At 39.2% G+C, this 21,347-nt stretch overlaps 1 long non-coding RNA gene, 7 other non-coding genes and 4 pseudogenes across 24 annotated transcripts in view; all 12 read right to left on the reverse strand.

Moving 5' to 3' along the window:
• LOC122893017 overlaps positions 1–21,347 on the reverse strand; it is a 78,226-nt gene that overhangs the window by 9,378 nt on the left and 47,501 nt on the right. For 9 of the 17 annotated variants that reach the window (XR_006381558.1, XR_006381557.1, XR_006381559.1 and 6 more), the window contains 13 exons: positions 20,038–20,122; positions 19,074–19,157; positions 18,157–18,377; positions 17,147–17,230; positions 12,097–12,184; positions 11,274–11,400; positions 9,259–9,305; positions 7,413–7,497; positions 6,409–6,497; positions 5,452–5,578; positions 4,680–4,761; positions 3,695–3,777; positions 3,068–3,143 (listed from right to left, as the gene is read on the reverse strand). This is a non-coding gene — a long non-coding RNA (uncharacterized LOC122893017). The remainder of the gene's footprint in view (positions 1–3,067; positions 3,144–3,694; positions 3,778–4,679; positions 4,762–5,451; positions 5,579–6,408; positions 6,498–7,412; positions 7,498–9,258; positions 9,306–11,273; positions 11,401–12,096; positions 12,185–17,146; positions 17,231–18,156; positions 18,378–19,073; positions 19,158–20,037; positions 20,123–21,347) is intronic. The other 8 variants (XR_006381568.1, XR_006381555.1, XR_006381570.1 and 5 more) reach the window with 8 other exon arrangements.
• On the reverse strand, positions 15–86 carry LOC122895215 (annotated as a pseudogene).
• Positions 1,112–1,179, reverse strand: LOC122895196 (annotated as a pseudogene).
• LOC122895199 lies at positions 3,283–3,357 on the reverse strand. Its single transcript, XR_006382168.1, has one exon. It is a non-coding gene; the product is annotated as a small nucleolar RNA SNORD113/SNORD114 family (small nucleolar RNA).
• LOC122895182 lies at positions 4,263–4,334 on the reverse strand (annotated as a pseudogene).
• Positions 5,987–6,061, reverse strand: LOC122895218. Its single transcript, XR_006382177.1, has one exon. It is a non-coding gene; the product is annotated as a small nucleolar RNA SNORD113/SNORD114 family (small nucleolar RNA).
• Positions 7,008–7,079, reverse strand: LOC122895184 (annotated as a pseudogene).
• On the reverse strand, positions 8,269–8,343 carry LOC122894725. Its single transcript, XR_006381799.1, has one exon. It is a non-coding gene; the product is annotated as a small nucleolar RNA SNORD113/SNORD114 family (small nucleolar RNA).
• Positions 11,904–11,981, reverse strand: LOC122895201. Its single transcript, XR_006382169.1, has one exon. It is a non-coding gene; the product is annotated as a small nucleolar RNA SNORD113/SNORD114 family (small nucleolar RNA).
• LOC122895191 lies at positions 18,684–18,758 on the reverse strand. The gene has a single exon (XR_006382164.1). It is a non-coding gene; the product is annotated as a small nucleolar RNA SNORD113/SNORD114 family (small nucleolar RNA).
• LOC122895193 lies at positions 19,621–19,695 on the reverse strand. The gene has a single exon (XR_006382165.1). It is a non-coding gene; the product is annotated as a small nucleolar RNA SNORD113/SNORD114 family (small nucleolar RNA).
• Positions 21,131–21,204, reverse strand: LOC122895190. Its single transcript, XR_006382163.1, has one exon. It is a non-coding gene; the product is annotated as a small nucleolar RNA SNORD113/SNORD114 family (small nucleolar RNA).

Below are 21,347 nucleotides of genomic sequence, written 5' to 3' on the forward strand. Positions count from 1 at the left end.
TCATCTCTTCCGTGGTGGACCTCAGAATTCCAGACACGCATCATTCATCATCCGTGGTTCATATGCTGGCAGCTAGCACAGACCCAGAAAGACAGCGCTCTTCGTTCATTTCTACATTGTTTATTAGTTCATTAATTCACTAATTATAAAACTGTGCGATTCACAAAAACTCAAAAGGGCCTTGATTGCCCTGATAGATATCTGGAACCATTCCCATGTTATACCTCCGTCATATTTGTTATCAGTTTTTCATAAATGTTTTAATCACTGGAACACTTCATTTCAACCTCGTATCTGTCACCAGGACACAGCTGGCCATTTGAGCATTACTACCCAGGAATCTGAGTTGATTTCATCTTTTTTATTACTGCAGTAAAGAGGGTTGGACACACCACCCAAATCAAAACAAAAACTTTGGTTATTACTCATATTGGTCTTCCATCTCCTAAAACAAAGACGCAAGCCTGTAACTCATGATCAGGGAGAATCCTAGCTCAGGCATGCGGCGTCTGTCCTTGGGAGTGTACGGCACAGCATGCGACAACACAGGCTGAGACACTATTTCCACTGGTCTTCGCCTTTCCCCTCCCACACAGTCAGTCGTCTGGGATCTGGGCCATCACTAATCTGGTGTATGTATGTTTTCCCTCAAGAAAACAAACTTCAAATTACCACTGACCCAGACGACAAGCACTATCTGTGACTTACCCTATCTATACCATCCTCAGCTATACAGGTAACAGCCATGCACAACGTGCTTCTAACTGCACATCAGGGTTTTCATGGTATAGTAATAGTATTAATTATTAATCACTAATAATAAATAAATTGAGTCCTAGTTATTGCCTAACCACATCTTTTTATAATTAGACAATGCTTCCCTCTCTTCATCATTTTATTTATTTATTTATAGGACCTCTTATTTACCTATATGTAAATTTACATTTACATGTATGTAAATACATTGTAAGCATATATGTATACTTACATACATGCATATGTAACAATACATATAAATGCATGTACGCTAAGACCAAAAACAAGATCTTGCTATGTTCCTGACATCTGTCTGTTACAAATAATAATGAGAACGGACTAGATTAATTTTCTGTTGGACCTCAGAGTTTCACGTAGTCATCGTACAGGACTCATACGCCACCAGTGGTCATCATCGATCCAATACTGTCCCTCCTTCTACGTTACATTCTTTTGGAGAATGAGTGAATCACTAGTTCACTGATAATTTAAAATCCTATTAATCACAAAAAAAGAAATGTGTTTTTATGTCCTTAAACCGAATATACATCAGTATCCTTCATTATTATCTCAGTTTTCCATACACGCATCAATCAATACAGTGTTTTCTCAAATTCAGTATTTATCACAGAGCTACAGTTAGCCTTCTGTGATTCTATATGGAATGTCTGAATACGGCAAATGAGCCGGAAAAAATCACTGAAACAAAGAAAAGAAATCGGACTATGACTCACATGGGACCCTGTGCCTCTGTCACACCGAAGCTATCGTAGAGCTCGGCACCTTGGAATAATGCTTGGTTAGCTCGCATCTGTCCATTCTGAGAAGTACAAACCATAGTCAATGACAGAAAAAATGATAAAAATTTAGGGGCGCCTGGGTGGCTCAGTGGGTTGAGGCGCTGCCTTCGGCTCGGGTCATGGTCTCAGGGTCCTGGGATCGAGTCCCGCATCGGGCTCTCTGCTCGGCAGGGAGCCTGCTTCCCCCCCCTCTCTCTGCCTGCCTCTCTGCCTACTTGTGATCTCTCTCTGTCAAATAAATAAATAAAATCTTAAAAAAAAAAAAAAAGAAAAAAAATTTAATCTCCACTGATACTTGCCTTCCACACTGATGTTCCTCAGTCTTTTAGGAATCCAAAAATTTTCGTAACATAGATCTTTGTCTCTTACCAAAAAGGAAAACTTCAAACTTGACACTGACCCAGAACAATGAAACTGACTCTTAATTATTCATGTCTACATAATCCTTAGCGAAAGAAGGGAAAGCCAGGAAACAACTATTTCACGAAGGGCATCAGTGTCTGAGAATTTTATTACTGACATGACAATATTACATTCAGAATTAGGGAATAACTAACTTTCTCCTCTTAATCTATTATTTATATTTTCTTTAATGATTCTTCTTTACATATATTCTAATTTTCTATTATTATTTTTTTCCTTTTTTTTATTGTGTCATGTTTGTCACCATACAATAACCTCATTAGTTTTTGATGCAGTGTGCCAAGATTCATTGTTTATGTACAACCCCCAGCACTCCATCTTTAATGATTCTATCACTGGTCCATCCATAATAACAAATATAAATATATTCATCCAAGGGGTACCTTCATGGCTCAGTCGGTTAAGTGCCTGACTTCTGATTTTGGCACAGGTCATGTACTCAGGATCATGGGATCTAGCCCCGTGTCAGACAGATACGAGGTTGAAATGAAGTGTTCCACGGATTAAAACATGCTGGGCATGGTGCCTCCTTAGGATTCTCTCTCTCCCTTTCTGCCCCTCCTTTCTAAACATAAGTCAGTAAATAAACAAATATATAAATTCACCCAGAATAAGGATGTAATCTTTATACATTCCTAGCATCTATCTGTAGGATCAAATAAACAGAGAAAATAGAATACTAATTATATTGCACCTCCAGGTTCCAGACACACACTGTCCGTTGTCCATTGACTCCTCCCCCATCAGTCACCGCCACTGGTTCCACCAGAGGCTACTTTATTCACTTGTACATTTCTATCAATTGAAACATACCTTCATTGATCATAATAAAATCAATACGCTATTCAGAAAAACTGAGGCAATACTTGAATATTCCTAAACTCTTCCTATAGAATCACTGCCAAAATAGATCATATCGCTTTCAATAATAAATGTTATGTATTATCAATTAATCAGCATAATGTTTCATATCCTATTTATCACTGAGCTGTAATTAATATTTCCTTATATTTATTATGTTTTAATCAGACCATGAAAGCCCTTAAACAATGACCCAAAGCAAGGAAAATCCGTCGATCATTACTCACGTTAGTCTCTTTCCTCTAAGAGGGAACATGGTGCCCTGGACCAAAATGAAGGCAGAAATCACCTTGACCTTCTATTCTGAAAAGTACCAAGCACAAAAAGTGATAAAAAGATTAAGACGTTCAGCTGATCCATATTCCTGTCTACTGATTCTTTCATGGTTCAATTATATTAAGAAAAGCAAGTGCATGAAGAGAAGGAAGCCATCTCTCCTGTGCTGGACCTCAGAGTTCCAGACACGTATCACTCATCATCCGTGACTCCTACGCCGGCAGTTCTCATCCCTGATCCAGAAAAGACGGCGTTCTCCTCATTCATTTCAATATTGTTTACTGACTCACTTATTAACTCACTAATGATAATATTTAGATTCCATTATTTACAAGCCCCAATAAGGCCTTGATATCCCTAATATGCTTCTAGATCCTTCTTTCTATCGTTGTATCCCTGCCCTGTATCGGTTTCTCCTACACGCTTCCTAAAAATCAATACGCTGCTTCCTAAAAATCTCCTATTTGTCAGTAGGATAAAGATAACCCTCTTTGATTATATTTCAAATACTGGATTACTACAGTAAATACCCTTAGACCAACAACCCAAACCAAGAGAAGAAATGCGATTAGGCTTACACGGGTCTCCAGTCTCCTAAAACAGATGCAAACGCAGAGGTCAGGATCAAGGGAGAAATCCTTAAATCAGGTCCAGTGTCTTTCTAAGAAGTACAAAGCAAAGCAGGTGATAAAAACGGTTGAGACATTCTCTCCATTTATGCCAGCTTCAGCGTCCACACAGCTCTCTAGGCCATCGTTAGTCTGGCGTACGTACTTCGGTCTGTTATGAAAACCAACGACTTCGATCACACCGCTGAGCCAGAATGTGGACATGATGTAATTCACACTGTCTACATCATCCCAACCCTAAGTGGTAACAGTCAAATAGCATTTGTTTCTACCCAAACTACCGGGTTTCCATAATAGAGTCATAGTATTCCTTGCCTCACTATATATTTTTGTAATTGGACAATGCTTGACTCTAGTCATCTTTATTTATTTATTTATTTATTTATAGATTCTCACATTTATCCAATTGTATGAATAAAATAAAAATGCATCAACACCAAGACCAACAGCAAACCTTTCCTTTGCTGCTGGTATCTGTCTATAGGATGCCTTCAGACTGGGAATGGAGTAGACCAGGTTGGACCTCAGAGTTCCAGACACGTATTCATCGTCCACGACTCATACGCCACCAGCCGTCATCATCGATCCAGTGCCGTCCCTCTTTTTCTATGTGTTAATTGATCAAATCATTAATTCACTACTAATTTTTAAGTGGTACGACTCCAAAGAGACTTGGTACATACAAGTCTCAAATCTGTACACAGAATGAACCTCCCATCAGTGTATCTCATCAGGGTCTTCAGACCGCAGACCTGCGTTCACCAACGTGCTTCGTACATTCTGTATTTAACACGGAGATCCAGCTGCCTTCCTGAATTCTATTTTATGTGTTTTAATAAATAATACTAATACATAATAAATTAAAATTTATAACCGACAGTGAATAACCTTTAGAAAATCCCCTTATACCGAGAAGAGAACAACAGTCACTCACATTCATCTCCATCCTATTATACAGAAGCAACCACAGACCTCACGCCCGGGGAAGTCACCGAATCATCTCGTGCGTATTCATTCTGAGGAGTACAGAACACAGTGGAAGATTAAAAAAAAAAAAATTGGAACCTAATCCACACTGTTCCTTGCTTGCTGCATTTCATTTACCCAGTATTTGATATTCATTACTGTTTCTTTACATACGTATGGTCATCTTATAAAAATCTATCTTTGGCCTGAGAAACAATTAAAGTGATTCCCACTTAGGCACGCCTATAGACCCAAGGCCAAAGAGATGACCTTTGGTCCATTTATTTCTTAATGGACATCTATCAGTTTTTCCAGTTTTTCACATTAATATATTCTGCCTTGGGGGTGCCTGGGTGGCTCAGTGGCTTAAGCCTCTGCCTTCGGCTCAGGTCATGATCCCAGAGTCCTGGAATCAAGCCCCGCATCGGGCTCTCTGCTCAGCGGGGAGCCTGCTTCTCCCTCTCTCTCCGCCTGCCTCTCTGCCTACTTGTGATCTCTGTCTGTCAAATAAATAAATAAAATCTTTTAAAAATCATAATAATACATGGTTCACACGAACCACAGAATAAGATCCTTGAATATCTCTAACGTCAGTTAACAGAATCATTATCCAAACGACATGCATCATCCCCATCTCCTAGATTACTCATCAGTCAACGTGATGGGTCTCATCCCGTTTGCCATGAGGCCTCGGTTGTTTTTTTAATCAACTTAATGCTTTTTAATGATACCATGATTACCCTGAAACAAGTGGCCCTTTCCAAGACGACCATTTTGACCATTATTCGCCTCCATCTCTTTCAGTGCTCAAAGGGAACATCACAGTCTTGATCACGGCGGAAGCTGAAAACAACTCAAGTGTCTGTTCTGAAGAGTGACAAGCAGGAAGATGATAAAAATTTTGAGCTCTTCTCTCCACTGATTCATATATCCCACTGTTCACTTGCCGTCATTTAGGCATTTATGAAATTATTGTAATTTTCCCCTTAATACATCAAATGTCGACGCTGTAACAGATTCCAGTAATTACGACTTATTCCCCACATCATTCTTACTCAGACGTGGATCTTTTATTTTCCATTCTGATGCACACTAATATCATTTTAGTTATTATATATTACAGCAATGAACAATGCTTCACCCTCTTCATATTTATCTATTATTTGTTTGTATATTTTTGTCACTCTTTTTGTAACAATACTGTTAGACATGCATGTCTAGACATCTCTCCCTAGGATCACTTCCAGTAGGAGAAAGGACTAGATTTTTTGTGTGTCGGAACCCAGAGTTCCAGACCTGTGATGTTCATCATCCAGGACCCCTGTGCCACCACGCATCAACATTTACCCGGGCACGTCCCTCATGACCTCCAAATCATGTCTACATGTTTTTATTAATTCATCACTTCACTAATAATAACAAAACAATACCTAGGGGTCACAAAACCTCAAAACAAGTCCTTCCATATCTCTCACATTTATCTGCAGAATTAATTCCCACTAACAATAAATATCATCCATTAACTGACCTCAATGTTTTTCCTACATAGGCTAATTAACACAATGTTTCTTACTAACCTGATTCTAATTATTGGGCCATGGCTGGTAATCAGTAGTTAGACTTCACAAGTTTTTTTAATAATGGAATGAAACCTTTTTGAAAAACCACCAAACCAGGAAAAGAATTTTGACTCTTACTCGCACTGGGGTCCACGCTATCACCCACAGATTCGACCACGGAGCCGGCGACTAGGGTAATTCGCTTCCGTCAGCTGACGGTGACCATTCTAAGGAGTACAAGACAGAGCAGGGGATAAAAGATTGAGACCTTACGTTCCTTCATCCCTGTATCCCACCTTTCACTCAGTCTGTCATTTAGGCAAGTGGCGACTTGAGATAATATATATCTCTTTCCTACTAAGTAAACAAACAGTATCTGTCTTGCCCCTGCCAAAAGGACACTGTTCTTAACATGGTACATACCACCAACCTCAGCCAAAGAGACAACACCCTTAATACCATCTCTTTCCTAATGGATATCGGTCTTTTCGATATAATTAATGTATTATTATATTATAGTAATTGTCGCCTAACCACCAATTTTCATAGTTAGACAAGGCATCACCTTCTCTTCATTTAAATTTGTTGACATCTGTGTATTAATAATCTCACTGATCCAATTATAAAAATAGGAAGGAAATTCATGAGTATAATGACAAAAACCACGGTCTTTAAATATTCCTGACTCTGCCTCTCGACCACATCAAACAGGGACAACGGAGCAGAGTCCATCTGCGTCGGACCTCAGAGTTCCAGACACGTATTCATCGTCCACGACTCATACGCCACCAGCGGTCATCATCGATCCAGTGCCGTCCCTCTTGGTCCCCTTTCGTTTCTCCATTATCTACTGATCAATTCATCTTCAGTAATTATAATTTTAACCATGATTATTCCCAGAAACTACATGGAGCTTCGCAATCCCATGTATCTATTTAGAACACTTCTCACGTCTGTATCACGCTCATTAATTATTCTCAACTCGTATTATATGCATTAATCAATACAACGCTTTGTATCAGTCCCATGTTGCTCAGTGGGCTAATTGGATTTACTGATTCTACGCCACGGTTTTCAATGATGCACTGAATCCTGCTGAGCAAAGAACGGAAACTAAGACCGAAACTTCGACTATGACTCACATGGTCTCCACGTTCCTGACGCATGAACGCAACCTGAGCTCTCGTGACCAAGGAAGAATCCTGACATCTGCTAGCCGGGTCCTTTCTAAGGAGTACAGAGGAGCACAAACAAGAGAAAATTTCAGATCCTGTCTCCATTGGTCCTTCTTTCCTACATTTCTTGTATTCATTTAGGCATGCATTCATCTTTCATAATGTGTTTTCTCTTTTACCTAAAGGAAAGCTTAAACTTGAGGCTGATCAATAGCAATGATAAGGGCTCTTCCTTATCAGTGCTTATATAATTCTTAAGCAAATGAGCATTCTTCCTCACTTCTTATATGTCACCACATATATTCCAAACTGGACAATGCTTCACCCTATTTATCTGTTTTTTTGTTTTGTTTTGTTTTCAATGCTTTGATTACTGATTCCTTCATAACCAGAAATCTAAGGCTATGAACCCAACATAGGAGTATGAGCTTTGTAGACAATTATCATATGATCTCCCTGATATGAGGAAGTTGAGAGGCAGAGTGGGGGGTTTGGGGGCAAAGGAAAGGAACAAATGAAACAAGATGGGATCGGGAGGGAGATAAATCGTAAGAGACTCTTAACCTCACAAAACAAACTGAGGGTTGCCAGGAGAGGGGGTTAGGGAGAGGGTTGTGGGATTATGGACATTGAGGAGGGCATGTGCTATGGTGAGTGCTGTGAAGTGTGTAAACCTGATGATTCACAGACCTGTAACCCTGGGGTTAATAATATATGTTAATTTAAAAATTTAAAAATTTTAAAAAAGAATATGAACTTTGTATATTTCTACATTGACCCACGGGGTCACTTACAACAGAAAACAAGCTAGATTTTGTTTTGCATGGACTCAGAGTTACAGGCGTGTAACACGCAACCACGGAGGATTCCTACGCCACCAGTTTTCACCATCGATCTAGATTTGGGTCTCCTTTTCTTCATCCTAATTCACTGGTAATAAAAATCAATGCGTGATTTGGTAAAATCACCAAAAAAAACCTTGAATACGCCTAACAGATTATTATTATTATAATCGTGCACCACACAGATTGCGTCTTTCACTAGTCAATCCCCACATCGTACATTATCAGTGAATCAACGTTAGTATTTCATATCGTATTTCTCATCAGACCATAGTTAAGTCTTTATTTTATTTACTACTTTACTACTTTTAAATGATATTGTGAATGCTCTTAAACAAATCACCGAAAACAAGGTCTTTGACAATTATTTGCTTTTTCTCTTTTCTAACACAAAGATATCGTAACAGTCTTAATCACCGTGAATGATAAAATCAGCTCAGTACATGCCCTCTGAAGAGATGATAAAATATGATACAGTAGACAATATGATAAAAAATTGAGTTATTGTCTCTATATTTTCCATCACTTGTTTGCATAGGCAGCTAGGCATTTATTAATTTTTGGTAGTATTTATTTACTTTTTTATTAATAAACTCCAAATTGATTCCTGACTGAGAGCAGTAACTATTACCTAGCACTGTCTAAATCACCCTTCGTCAAATACAAAATATACTTGGTCCTTTTTTTAATCTATTCCTTTACATTCATATGCCTTTTCCTTAGTATATATTTTGTTTGATGAACAGAGCTTCATTCTCTCCATATTTAGTCATTTATTCATGTTTTTCTTCCATTGATACTTTCATAATAGTATTTTAAAGCTTCATGAACTCAAAGGCTAAGAACAAAATCCTTACATACTCCTGATACCCATATAGCTTCCCTTCATAAAGCACAGGGGACCAGATTCCATTTGTGTTGGACCTCGGAGCTCCAGAAAATGTCTCTATCATACATGACTCGTGTCTCACCCATCATCACTGGTGGTCCAGGACTGGCTTGCTTTCTCCACGACAACCTACATTTGTTCACCATTTAATTCATCAGTGAAGAAATACACATAAATCAGACAGACACACAAAAAAGAGTATGATTCTTTAGTAGCTCTAACCTCCATATACACAATCTATTTCCACGGAAACCAAATTTCTTTCATTAACTCAGCTTAGTATTTCACATATGCATTCATCAACGCTGCTCCACATTAACCTTGTATTTAACACTGGCATAGCTCACCTTCTTTCATTATATTTAATACTTTTTTTTAAGTTTTTATTTCAACTCCAGCTAGTGAACATGCAAGGTTGTGTTAGTTCCAGGTGCACAATGCAGTGACTCCACACTCGCATACAACACCCAGCGCTCACCGTGAGTGACCTCTTGAAGGCCCATCCGCTCGCTGCTCAACCATCCCCCCCCCGCCCCCCGCTTCCCCTTAGTAACCATCAGTTTGTTCCCAGAAGTTAGGGGTCGGTTTCTCGGTTTGCCCTTCTCTGTCTCTTTCCCCTGTGTTTGTTTCATTTCTTCAACTGCACATGAATGAAATCGTATGGTATCTGTCTTTCTCATACTACCTACTTCTAGCATAATATTCTCTACCTCCATCCATGTCATTCCAAATGGCGAGATTTCAGTCATTTTTGTATGGTGATATAAATTTTTAATAACACAGTAAAAATGTTTTTTGAAACGACAGCACTGTGTTGTACTCCAACTAATGAATCAACTCAACATTTTACCAAAAACTAATGATGTACTATGAGTGGCTAATTGAACTTAAAATACATACAAACATACATAAAAGTATGACAGTACTCTAGCCAAGAAGAACACTGATTGTTACTCACACTGACCTCCCACTTCCTAACACACAGAGCTCCTGACCATTTAAGATTTTAAATTAACTGGAATATTTCCTTTCTGTGGAGGGCAGAGGCCAGAACAGCAGCAACAACGAAAGGATGGAGACACTCTCTCCATTGGCCCATAATTCCATCTGTATTTATTCAGTCATGTAGGCAATTAGTAAGTTCTGATCATACCTATTTTATTTTCTCTTAAGGGACGAAATCACGTTAGTATGGCCAATGACAAAGAATATGAACATTGATGGCTACACCTTACGGCCTATGTCATACTCAGTAAAAGGGGCAACAGGCTGGGGCACCTGGGTGGCTCAGTGGGTTGGGCCGCTGCCTTCGGCTCAGGTCATGATCTCGGGGTCCTGGGATCGAGTCCCGCATCGGGCTCTCTGTTCAGCAGGGAGCCTGCTTCCTCCTCTCTCTCTGCCTGCCTCTCTGCCTACTTGTGATCTCTCTCTGTCAAATAAATAAATAAAATCTTTAAAAAAAAGGGGGGGGCAACAGGCTTCTGTCGTTTATTCTCACTCATTGTCAGGGTTTGCACTACATATTAATTGTACTTCGCCTTGCCCACATATTTTTTAAGTGGACAATGATTTACTCCCCTCCTCTTTATTTGTAATATGTTTATTGCTATTTTCACTGATCCGATTATATTTGTAGAATGAAAGTGAATAAAAACCAAGACCAAAAAAAGAAGACCCTTGTGTATCCTGATATCTGTATAGGACCATGTCAGCAACATGGAATGGATTTGTTTTGTGCTGGTCCTCAGAGTTCCAGACACAAACGACTCCGTACCCTCAGCTGCCATCGTTGGTCCAGGACTGGCTCTTTTTTTCTATTGTCATCTGCGTCTGTTTATTGTAAGTAACTGCCTAATACAGAAATAAACATAAGTCACCAAAAAAAAAAAAAAATCACAAGTAAGATCCTTGACTATCCCTACCACCCATCCATGCAATCATTTCCACTGAGGATCGACTCTTTCCTTAACTGCCCTCAGGGTTTCGCTAAGGGTGAACATCGGATTGGTTCACAACAACGATACTTGATTTGGTATGTTTGGGCTTCTTGACTGAATCAAACACTTTTTGAGAACAGAGTAATTAAATCAAACAGACCCGAACGTTCCATCCAAGACAAGAACACCGACCAGCACTCCCACTGCTCGCCACGCTCCCACGACGCCGACGCGCGCCCCGAACCGCGACCCGTGCGGATGCGTTCAGGAGCCCCGGTGTGCAGGTTCTGAGGAGTAGAGAGCACAGAGCTTGTTAACAAGCCCGTCTTCCCTGATCCTTGCCGCTACAGTTCCCTTTTGGAGGGGTGTAGGCAATCATTAATGAGGCGTAACTCTATGAATTCGTTTTCTCTTAAGAAAATTGGAAACACTTAGATCTTTTCCCCAACCCAGAAAATGAACATCGACTAGTATTGGCCTGTATCATCCTCAGCCACAGATTTAAGTCACGCAACCATTTACTAGTCTTTGGACTTCACACTGTTTTCAAATTTATTGATACTATGCCTTGCCTTGCCACCTATTTTTATAATTAGAGCATGCTTTCCCATATTCCTCTTTATTTGTTTATATTTATATATCTTTGTTCAGGGACAGTGTCAATGCTCCGATTATCACTGCAGATGAAAATGCATGAACAAACACAGAGACCGAAAACAAGATCTCCGTGTCTTCGGGAGTTCCGCCTAAAGCACCTCTTCAAACAAAGAGAACGCACCAAACCGTGTGACCGGACCTCAGAGTTTCAGACACACGTTACTCATCATCACCCATGACTCGTACGCCACCAGTCACCATCATTGGCCCAGGACTGGTCCTCTTTCTCTTTGTTCACCAAGCTGTTTACGAATGCACACTAGTGATGCAGTAAATGTGCTTCAGCAAACCACCCAACCCACCCAAGAATTTTGACTATTACTCACGCTGGTGGTGTCTAGCTCCCAGTGCATCGATGCAGGCCCAGAGTTCATGACCCTGGAAGATGCTTCCATCAGGACAAGCGCGTCCATTCTGAGAAGTACGGGGCAGAGCAGTGGATAGAGAAAATTAAGCCCTTATCTACACTTACCCTTCCTTTCCACGTGTCATTTACTCAGTGTTTTACATATGTGTCAATTTTCCATTATTTTTCCTTCCTACAAACAAAAGGAAGAACCTTGAACTTGGGACTGACTCAGAATTTTAAAATAATTGATTTTTAATTCTCTGTGTCTATATAATTCTTAGCAAAGTAGTAACAACCTTGATCCGTTTCTTAATGGGCACTGATGTTTTTAATTTTTATTAATAATATGTCCTGCCTCCAACATGTGTTCCTAATTGGACGTGCTTCATTTTCTCTTTATTTATTTGTATTTCTTAAATGGTTCTAACACTGATCCATTGAGGATAATGAATTCCATAAAGCCAAAATAATACATTAGATACAGATATGGATCTATACAGGTATACAGATAATAAATCTATAAAGCCAAAATGAGAACATGACCTTTAGGTACTTCTGATATCTGCCCATAAGATCATTTCCAAAAGAGGGGTTAGACTAATGATGTATTGTGTTGCATCTCAGAGTTTTAGATACTTCTTTTTGCATTGCCCATGACTCTTATACCATCTCTCTTAACTGTAGAGAACAAACTAAGGGTCGCCGGAGGGGAGGTGTGTGGGGAAGGAGTCATTGGGTGGTAAAACATTAAGGAGGGCACTTTGATATAATGAGCACTGGGTGTTTTCTGCAACTGATGAATCAGTAAATTCTATCCCAAAATTAATAATATACTATATGCTAACTAACTTGAATTTAAATAAAATTTTTTAAAAAACAAGCACACATACTATTATGTATTACCATCTATCTCATCCTTACCCCAAAATGGAACCCCCTGAGCCATTTATTAAGGAACTCCACTGTCTCCAAGTTCTAGTAAGTCTTGCCTCACCACATATTTTCATAGTTGGATACACTTCACCCTTTTCATCTTTATGAACTGATGTGTCTGTTTCTCTCATTTGTTCATGACGACAATAAAATCAAAATCCATGAAGCACCAAGGCAAAGAACATGATCCCTGAGCGTTCCTGAAATCTACAGGCTCAGTCCCACAGATACAAACACTTAAATCCCTTTTTGTAATGGACCTCAGTAGGTCATAGATGTCTTGATCATAAAATATGGTTCAGCATGCATTCCGTTCACAATGCAGGTCCACGATTTGCCCTCTTTCCATGTAATTTCTAAATTCTTTTTATATATAGTCACCACATGCATCAAAACTAAAGCACCGTCTACCACCTACATCTCCTTCGTGCTTCTGCCTCATGATAAAGGTGGTTTACATCTGTATCCGTGAGGGAATGTGTAGGGAAAAACTGAAATAGAAATTTAAGGAGCTATAAAAATGAATGACATGGACTTGATCTTTTGTTAACATCATCCTGAGCGGTGGAGGTGGGTCGGGGGATGGGGAATCCCGGGACGGGGATGAAGGGACACGGGGTGACCCAGGTAAGTGCTGAATCACAAGGCTGTACTCCCGAAGACTAATATCACACTGTGTGCTAACGAACAGGGATTGAAATAAACCACTCTTTAAAAAGTATTAAATACAATGAAAGAGATGCTGAGGATGAGGCCAGCACTCTACAGTTTCACAAGCTTTCAGGGCACTGTGGTGCTCACTCCAGTCCGGGAACCGCTGCTCTACAGTCAGCAACACAGAAAGGGAACGCCTTCGGCCAACTGATCGCTTAACAAAAGAGATCGGGCTCTCTTTGCCAATCGTACGAACAGAAATTTACACCTCACAACATTTTTTCTTCATTAATCCAGCACTGATTACTTTATAATCTACCGACCACCATTTCTCTGTCCATCTCTCTACTCCTCTATCATCTACTGATTTTTTAATTAATTCCCTTAGAATAATATACTGAATTCCCACGTTACTGACGTCTAGCTACAGCCTTATTCCTATAGACGTGATATACCGAATTTCCTTTTGAAATGGACTTTCAGTGAAGAAACGACTACATCACAAGACACATTCAGAATGCGTTCTAGTCACATCATGGATCCTTGCTTGGCCCTTTTCTTCTCAAGTTTGTATTTAAATTCCAGTTAGTTAACATATAGCGTTAATATTAGTTTCAAGAGTAGAAATGTACAGATTCATCACTTAGATAACAATACCCAGTGCTCATCACAAGTGCCTTCCTCAATCCCCATCCCCCACTCAGCCCATTCCCCCACCCACCTCCCCTCTAGCAATCCTCATTTGGTCTTACCGAGTTGAGTCTGCTTTATGGTTTCCCTCTCTCCTTTTCTCTCCCTATGGTCATCTGTTACATTTCTTAAATTCTAATGAGTGAAATTATACAGCAAGTCTAACTGACTTGCTTCACTTAGCATTAGACACTCAAGCCCTACCCATGTCATTGCAAATGGCAAGATTTCATTCTTTTTGATGGCTGAGTAATATTCCATTCTATGTATATACCAAAATTTCTTTATCCATTAATCAGTCAATGCACATTGGGTCTCTTTCTCTATTTCGGCTATTATAGACCTTGCTGCTATAAACATCAGGGTGCACATGTCTCTCTGAATCAACATTTCTGTATCCTTTGGGTAAATGCCTAGTAGTGCAATTGCTGAATCATAGAGTAGCTCTATTTTTAACCTTCTGAGGAACCTCCACACTTTTTCACTTAACTTGTACATTCTTTAAAGATGAAAATACAACCATGAGCCCACTATCCACTGCCCATCCAAAGACTGTACCTGACCATCTTTCTATGAGTTGTCTCATTGATTTAGCAACTTAGATCTTTTCCACAGAAAAACGTTTATAAACTGTGGTGCCAACCTAAGATGGAAAATTAGATATTTAAGAAAGTAAACATAAGGGGCGCCTGGGTGGCTCAGTGGGTTAAAGCCTCTGCCTTCGGCTCGGGTCATGATCTCAGGGTCCTGGGATCGAGCCCCGAATCGGGCTCTCTGCTCAGCGCGGAGCCTGCTTCCTCCTCTCTCTCTCTCTCTGCCTACTTGTGATCTCTGTTTGTCAAATAAATAAATGGGGTCTTTAAAAAAAAAAAAAGAAAGTAAACATAAAATCCTCCAACCTTTAAAACAAATCGTATTGAGGGCGCCTGGGTGGCTCAGTGAGTTAAGCTGCTGCCTTCGGCTCAGGTCATGATCTCAGGGTCCTGGGATCGAGTCCCGCATCGGGCTCTCTGCTCAGCAGGGAGCCTGCTTCCCTCTCTCTCTCTGCCTGCCTCTCCATCTACTTGTGATTTCTCTCTGTCAAATAAATAAATAAAATCGTTAAAAAAAAAAAAATCGTATTGAAATCAGTTACTTCATAAACTTTGCCACGTATCTCCATCATAGGCCAGTATCTGATCTTCCCTGATTTGGTTCATGCGTGTCAATATTTATCAATAGCTTTAATAGTCATTCATTCATTCTAACTTGTAAAAAATTGACAAGCTACTCACTTAAAAAAAACGAAAACGGTTTAAAAAAAAAAAAATGGAAGCTCTCTAACTTCCCAAAAGCCCAGAATGGAAAAGCTATTGTGTACGTATCTGTTCAGTTCTTCTGACTCAAGAGGATTGGGATTTATGCCTGGGGAGGGACAAAACATGACCAGAATTCCTGGATCATTCATCACCACCCATGGGCTTCGTCTCCTTCTACTGCATTCGCTTATTAACTTATTTATTAATTTATAATGATGAAATATGTTCCCTCTTGTATCTGAACTCAAGATTATAACCCTAATTAATAAAAACTGTGTCAAGTCGCTCACTATCATAAATGACAAAGGACTACATATTTCTTGTGCAATGTTACTGAGAAATTATCAATAAATATAGTTGCATGTATTAAAGTGTACAAAGTGACATTTGGTTTACATTCACATTGTGGAACGATTACCAGGAGAACACAGTGAAACCGACCAGATTGGTCATAACTTATTATATGATTTGGTTTTGTCACTAGTTCATGCTTGACCCTCTTTAACACAGGTAGTTGATTATATTATGTAAACCTTTTTTGGCCCCCTATTTCTCAACTGAAAAAAACAAAAACACCTGTGACCCAGAGACAGCACAGAATAGGAATATCAACAACTACATACATCTGTCCCTACATCCCTTCTGATGAGGTATAAACACCTTAACATATTCTTAATGGACTTCCATTTCTTTGAAATGAATCTGTAATGATATTAATGTCATTACATGCACTACAGTTATTGCACGTTTGGCCCCATTTTCCCTTCATTTACCCATACGTTTTTTTAGTTGTTATTGCACTGCTTAACTTTTAATAAGCAATCAGTATCTGTGAAATCAAAAGCTCCATGAATAAAATTCTGGGACAGCTCTAACAACGGCTTATAGGACCACTTGTAACAGAAGCAGGAGACTAGACTTCTTTCTGCACTGGATCACAAAGGTGTTGAGAAGCTTGATTCACCCTTGCCTTTTATACTGTTAGTCATCAGTTCTGGTTCAGATTTTGCCCTTTTTCTTCACTGAACCATAATTCTGCTCATTAATCCACTAATAATAAAAAAAAATGTCTATGAGGTTTTGAAAAGTGACTTTAATATCCCTATCATCTGTACATAACATCATTTTCTACACGGCAAAGAGTCTACATCTATTTTGCTAACTGACCTCAGTGTCGAATGTATGAATTAACCAACATGTTCATTTTAACCTTTTACTTTACCATTAGCGTGTGGTTGGCAGTGACTAATGTGAAACATCTGCCCATAGAATCATCTCCCCCAGCAATTCATTTCTTTCATTAACCGACCTCAATGTTTTGTCTATGAATTAATAAACACAATGTCTCATCTTATTTGCAGTTGGGGGCCGTGGTTGGCATTTCCCATTTTTTAACAAAACAATGAGAACCGTTAAACAAACCACCCCAAAAACTGAGACAAGAACACTGACCATTAGTCACATGGATCTCCATTCTCCAACACACAGACACAGCCACAGATCTTGCGACCACGGAAGAATGCTTGAATCAGTCCACTTTTGGCATACAGAGAAGAACAGATGAAAACAAAAAGCTTTAGACCTTCTCTCCACTGGCCTTGCAACCCACCTCTAATCTCGTCAGTCATGTAGAGAATGTGTAATTAGGGGAACTGTTTGTTAAGTGTCTCCTAATAAGTGAACAATAATGGCCTTGCCATTGACATAGAATATGAACACTGTTTATTACTACTTAACGGTCCCATGTTACCCTACCATGCCTACCCAGTTCTTTGCCAGGGAGGCAACACCTTTGTTTGTATCATTTATTTCTTAATGGACAGGAGTGTGTTTTGAATACACATTAATAGTATTTCTTGTCTCACTACTTATTTTTGTAACTGGACAATGCTGTGTGACCTTTAGCCTTATTTATAGACGGTTTGTTGATCATCTCATTGATCCAGTCATAAAAATATCGAACGCATGAACATGAACCCAAAACGGGATCTTTCTATACTCATGGTATCTGTCTATGAGATCACTTCACACAGGACAGTCGCCTAGACCGCGTTTCTGTCCCAGACACGTGTTCGTCACACACGACTCATAATGTCACTAGCGGTCATCACCGAGCCGGTACTGTCCCTCTTTTGCTCCATTCAGTGCTACATTGTTTACTGATTAATTCACTAATAGTAATTCTAAGATGCTATTATTCACAAAAATGCAAAAAGAGCCTTGATACCTCTTTTCTGTCCTTAGGCTCGTTCTCACATCTGTGCATCACTCTCGTTAACTATAACGTTTTAGTAAATGCATTAATCAACACGATCAACCCTTTGGTCAATATAATCAATTCCATAGTTGTCACTGGGTTACAGCTGCCCTTACCTGATTATTCTTCATACTCCTTAACGATATAGTGAAGATCTTAAATAAAGCACTAGCCAAAGAAGACAAACACGCTGACTACTACTCACACTGGTCTCTATGCTCCAAACAGACAGACAGACAGCTTGTAATCATGCAAGGGCTTCCAGCTGCTGGAGTTCATCCGTTCTGAGGAGCACAGGCAGAACACATGGTAACAGGACAGAGAGACACTCTGTAGCTGCACGGATTTTACCTTCGTTTTGTCTGTCACGCAGGAATACAGCACATCGGGGTCATTATTAATTTTCCCTGAACAAGCAATATCGAACTTGACACAGACCAAGAATAAGAATATTGGCTGTTATTTATGATCTATACCCCCAACTTGACCCCATTTATATTTCTTAATAAACTCCAGTATTTTCAATAAATGTTAATAAATTGTATTACGAACAGACATGCTTCACTCCCTTAATCTTATCACACGTGCATTGATTGTTCTTTGAGCTGTTTGTTCCAGTAGAATCAAAACTCGTGAAATTGAACCAAGGACATGGTCCTTGTTCTTGCCCTAACACCGGTCCATTGGACCACTTCCAAGAGAAGCAACAGACTGTATTTCTTTTTTCTTTGGTTGGACCTCAGAGTTTCAGACACGTAACACTCATCATCTGTGACTCATACACCACCGATCATCATCACTGGTCCAAATCTGGGCCTCTTTTTCTTCCTTCACTGATTCCATAATTGACTAATCTTAATTTTTAAAATCCTGTGATTCACAAGAAATCCAATAATGAGATCAATGAATATTCTGCCTCTACCTACAGGACCACCTGCCACATTATTAGATGTCTTACACCGGGATCATCCATACCTTACATTTGCATTAGCGAATGTTATATCCCACATTTCAAGGTTCCTGTGTTAAGGGTTTTCAACTGTATTTCACACTTTCAACAATATAGTGGATACCTTTTCAAAAGACTTTTAACCATATACAAGAACTTTAAAATTTACTCACATGCATCTCTAGGCTTAGAACACACGGGAAATCACAGACCTCCTGACCATGGAAAATGCTTACATCCGCAGGCGTGCGTGGGTTCTGAGGAGTGTTAACACAGAGCAGATAATTAAAAACTGAAACTTCTTCCCTGTTTTCCTCATTTCATTTTTCCAGCTAAATGGTGCTAATTGACTTTTCCCAACACATATACATATGAAAATATCAACATACATATTATAAAATTAACAACCTCATCTCAAGAACGACCCAGGCTTACAAAATTGGATATTGCTTATCAGGGTCAGTGTCTTACAGAAAGAGACACTTTTGGTCCATTAATTTCACAACCTGCATCTGTTTCTTTAGGTTACATCAAAAGGATTTCTTGCCTCACCAAATATATTCAGAGTTGATAAGCCTTTGTCCTTTTTTTATTTGTTTATAGGGGGTTTTACTGGTTCTATCATTGATCCGTGTATGGTAATAATACAGAAATCCATAAACCCCAAACACGAGAACACTGTCCTATATCGTACTCGCATCAACTCCCAGAACCGCTGTGTTGGACCTCAGACTTCCAGACACGTAGCATTCATCGCAGAGGACTCATACGCCACCAGCCGTCATCATTGGTCCGGGACGGGCCCTCTTTTCCTTTCTACTCTTCCATTAATTCACCTATCAACTAATAGTAATTAAATATTTATGTATCGCAAAAATGCAAAAAATGCAAGAACAAAAGCCTTCAGTATCCCTGTCATCTTTCTTTAGAAATCATTGCCTAATTAAACAAACTTCTTCATTAACCGTCTTCTTTGTGGTAAAGGTAGGTTGGGTCAACATAATGTTTCATCCAGTCCCAATTTAATCCTTGGACCATGGCTGGTCTTTTTTCTTATGTTGAATACTTTCTGAATAATTACAATGATACCCTAAACAAACCCTCCAAACCAAGACAAGAACTTTGATTATTACGCACGTTGGACTCCATGCTCCCACAGAGAGAGGCTTGCTGTCAGTGACTGAACCTGGGGGATGCTTACACTGGGTCAGGTGTCTTCTTTCTGAGAAGCACAAAGCAGAAGAAGCAGAAGAGAACAAGACTGAAACATTATCTCCCGCGTCCTACACATTCCACTTTACATGGAGTCAGTCATTTTGAAATACATTAATTTGCTATCATGCTTAATTTTCTATTTAAAAAATGCATTAATATCATACTTGCTACTGACCCAGAATAAGAAGTTCACTATTACTATGCACTGAAGAGGTAAGGCACATGAAACATTTATTTTTCTTAATGGAATTCGTATATTCAATACCTCTGAATGTTTTTCATTGCCTCACCATGTATATTAATATTAAGAGTGCATACGCTTTATTCACAATAGCCCATCTAAGGAAAGAGCCTAGATGTCCATCAAGAGATGAATAGATAAAGATGTGGTACATATTGACAGTGGAATATTACGCAGCCATCAAAAATGAAATCCTGCCATTTGCAATGACTTAGATGGAACTAGAAGGTATTATGCTGAGCGAAATAAGTCAGTCAGAGAAAGATAATTATCATATGATCTCTCTGGTATGAGGAATTTGAGAAACAAGACAGAGGACCATAAGGGAAGGGAGGGAAAAAATGAAACAAGACGAAACCAGAGAGGGAAACAAACCATAAGAGATTCTTAATCTCAGGAAACAAACCGAGCATTGCTGGAGGGGAGGGGGATGGGAGGGAAGGATGGGGTGTCTGGGGGATGGGCACTGGGGAGGGGATGTGCTATGGTGAGTGCTGTGAATTATGTAAGCCTGATGATTCACAGACCTGTACCCCATTACATATAATGTAAATAATACATTATGTTAATAAAAATAATAATAGAAAAAGTGCATATGCTTCATTCTCTTCATTTTTACTTTTTAGATTTGTACAGTGATTCTTAAATCGATCCACTGATAACAAAAGAATCAAAATTCAAGAAAACAATGCAAGAAAATGGTCCCTTTACAATCTTAAATTCAGTCTATATAATAATCTGAGATAGGCCACAGATTACGTATTTCCTTTCGCATTGGACCTCAGAGTTCCAGACACGTAGCATTCATCATCCATGACTCCTACGCCACCAGCGTCATCATTGGTCCATATTTCAGCCCTTTTTCTTCATTTTCTGTATATTAGTTCATTAATCCCTTAATTCACTAATATTAATTTTAAAAACGCAATGATTCACACAAAACTGAGCAAGAACCTTGAATATTCTACATCTGTCCCTAGAATCATTTATC

This window comes from Neovison vison, chromosome 13, assembly GCF_020171115.1.
Source record: "Neovison vison isolate M4711 chromosome 13, ASM_NN_V1, whole genome shotgun sequence".
Classification (NCBI taxonomy): domain Eukaryota; kingdom Metazoa; phylum Chordata; class Mammalia; order Carnivora; family Mustelidae; genus Neogale; species Neogale vison.